We start from the raw sequence: 3,345 nt of genomic DNA on the forward strand, positions 1-3,345 counted from the left end.
GGCAGTCAAGGAAGTAACTAAATTGTTGGTCTACCAAGCTCAATATCTAATTCCTATAAGAAGAGCACCTTCTGGATCTTAGATTCTAATAGAGGGTGTAGATGCTTCAATTATGAAGAAAAAACAGTGCGTCCAGAGTATCCTGATGAAGATGTATTTATTTCCCATCCTTTACGCTTTAACTCACCATCAATTATCAAAACAACAACTGAACCTTTGAACCCAAGTGAACTGCCAAAGATGGTGGAAGGTCTCCGTAAAATTAGTAAGAGTTATCCATTGGCCATTACAAAGGAAGAGCGAGAAGATGGGCCTGTGGGTAGTGCTGGCTTTAGCGCTCAGCTATTGCAGTCTGCTTACAATGTGGTAAGTTCAAGCAATGGTACTGGGGGTTACAGTGATAATGGATTGGTGATGAATTACTATGGGGACTCTTGCCCTCAGGCTGAAGAGATCATTGCTGAACAAGTACGCCTGTTGTACAAAAGACACAAGAACACTGCATTCTCATGGCTTAGAAATATTTTCCATGACTATGCTATGGAGTCATGTGATGCATCGCTTCTGTTGGACTCAACAAGGAACAACATATCAAAAAAGAAGACAGACAGGAGCTTCGGTCTTCGCAAATTTAGGTACTTGGATACCATCAAGGAAGCCGTGGAGAGAGAGTGCCCCGGGGTCGTTTCCTGCGCAGATATTCTCGTTCTCTCTGCCAGAGATGGCATTGTATTGTTGGGAGGACCATACATTCCCCTGAAGACGGGAAGAAGAGATGGATGGAAGAGCATAGCAGATGTGGTGGAGAATTACCTGCCCGATCACAATGAGAGCATCTCCACTATTTTGTCTTGTTTCAAAGCCATGGGAATCGACACCCGTGGGGTTGTTGCACTGATAGGGGCTCATAGTGTGGGGAGGACTCACTGCGTGAAGCTGGTGCACAAGCTGTACCAGGAAGTAGATCCGACACTGGACCCTGGGCACGTGGAGCACATGAAGCACAAGTACCCAGACACGATCCCCAACCCGAAGGTAGTTCAATATGTGAAAAACGACCGGGGAATGCCTATGAAGCTAGACAACTACTAATGCGTGAAATTGATGAACAACAAGGGGCTCCTCATGGTGGACCAACAACTGTATGCAGATTCGAGGACCAGGCCGTATGCGAAAAAGATAGAAAAACGCCAGGAATACTTCTTCAAATACTTCTCCCAGGCGCTCACCATCCTCTCGAACAATCCTCTCACCAGCACTCACCAGCACTCGAGGAGAAATCCGTCGGCAGTGCTTTCTCAGAAACAAACTGCACACAAAAATCAAGTGTTAAGTGATAGCTCAATGCCGTAGTGATGGGAGTGATAGCATGATGCCACAGTGATGGGAATTTCATATATAAATTTTGTATTTTCATTAGATAATCATAATGGTGTGCTGTGACTATGTTCTATGATCACGTCGGTGAACTACAACCGAATCGTGGAACAATAGGCTTATTTCCTTACAGCCCCCTCTACTCGCATGGGCCCCCGACCAACGACCAAAGGGTTGCAGGCTGATTCCCAGAATCAACCTGCAGCGCTTTCACCGCTGGCTGAGAGCCCAGGTGTGCAGAGGGGAGTTGCACCCCCTCTGTCACGCCGCTACCCTGGCGATACTCTTTTAACTGCATGATTGGGGGTGCAACACCACCAACCACTTTCTTTTTAACAATACTTGCGGATGTGGGCTACGCTTACTTTATATACTTAGTTTATTTTCCAATCTTCTAAGTATACTCTTTCGTTTAACACAGCGGAAACATTCATATTACATTCATAAACACATTATTATTATCATTAACAACGAGTGCACAACTGATATTAACTCGGGAGGGGAAACTCCCTACAAATAGAGTATGCCCAAATAATAATGATAATCTTTCAATTTTTACAAATTTACAACAACCTGCAAATTTTCACAGTTCGGCTTGCACCACCGTGCAGCCTCACCAGTTCACCAGGCGGAGGTGCCCATCGGCTACATCAACCAAAACTTCATTCAGAATCGGTGCCCCATCATTCGGCTGTTGTGCAGCCCTACCGGTCGTGTCGCCTACCCAGTGCACACCCACAGCTCGTCTGCCTGGTGCTTGTTCATCTGCGCTCCTTCGTTCACCCGTCACACGACACTTTCGCACAACTCGTTGTTCACATTTCACTGACACCCAGCTCACCATTCATCCACCACACGCACCCACTATCATGCCTTTGCAACTCGCCAAACGACCCACCGTTCAACTTGCGGTGCTTTCAACTCTGTGTCGCCTTGCCCAACCGACTCACCTAACTACAATCGTTGTTCACGTTTACACGGGCGCCCTACTCGCTTACCCGAGTCACTGTAAACGCCCGCCCATTTCATCCACCGAACACCGACTTGTTCACCCGTCACACGTTAAACCCTTTGAACGATGCCTCGCTTGTGCCCGTTCAACTGTTCATCTGAAGGTTCCGAATGATAACTCGTTCAACCACCCGTTCAACCAAATAACCGAACGCCCGAACGAAAACTCATTCAACTCTCCGCCCAAGCGATATCTCGTTTAGCTGTTTTCCTGAATGCCCCGAATGATATTCCATTTAGTTGTCCGCCTGAACACCATGAACTATATTCTGTGCAGCTCGCCAACCATCGTTTTAGCCTGCGTCTTTGTGCGCCCGCCCAACTTGTCTGTTCACCAACATGACTCGCCCATTCAGCCTCACCCAAACGTTCGGCCCACCTGCGGTTCGTCATTCAACCTGCGATCTTCGACTGTTACCCAGTTTTGCGGCTAGGATGCTTCTGCCCTTGGCTCTGCCTGCACCCTCGCCCTTTGTTTCAGACGTCCAACTTCTACCTTCGCACTTCTTTCTCATAGATCGCTTGAAGCTCCTTGATCGAATAATGATCCTTCTCCAACTCCTCCTCGTGTACTTATATGATGGCCGCCCAAGGTAGGGGCTTCAGCGCATGGCCAAGCCGACCCATACTTGAATGTTTCAGCCATGTTTCACCGTCGGCCATGGTGGGGGCACCCACACCTAGGGCTACCCCATGATATAAGTCCGCCATAAAACTTTCCAACACTTAGTCATTGTTTCGTGTTTTCCTCCATTTAGCCTCGCATCGTTGGGGCGCGCCCAACTCGCAAGTTGGCCCAAATCATCTCCTGCTCGCCCGTCGCACGCCCTTCGCCAAACGATCCGCAACTCGGGAGCGTTACATCCTCCCCTACTCCAAGTCATTGTCGACCTTGACAATTCTACATCCCAACAACCATCTGTCGTCAAGGCTGCCAATAAACCACTGTCGCAAAGT

At 48.1% G+C, this 3,345-nt stretch overlaps 1 pseudogene; it reads left to right on the plus strand.

Annotated features, from left to right (window-relative positions):
* Positions 1-307: 307 nt before the first annotated feature.
* Positions 308-1,333, plus strand: LOC149147885 (peroxidase 42 pseudogene; annotated as a pseudogene).
* Positions 1,334-3,345: the final 2,012 nt, after the last annotated feature.

The sequence above is a fragment of the Pinus tabuliformis genome, chromosome 9, assembly GCF_031772625.1.
Source record: "Pinus tabuliformis cultivar Carrire ecotype Pingquan chromosome 9, CPIR1, whole genome shotgun sequence".
In the NCBI taxonomy this organism is placed as follows: domain Eukaryota; kingdom Viridiplantae; phylum Streptophyta; class Pinopsida; order Pinales; family Pinaceae; genus Pinus; species Pinus tabuliformis.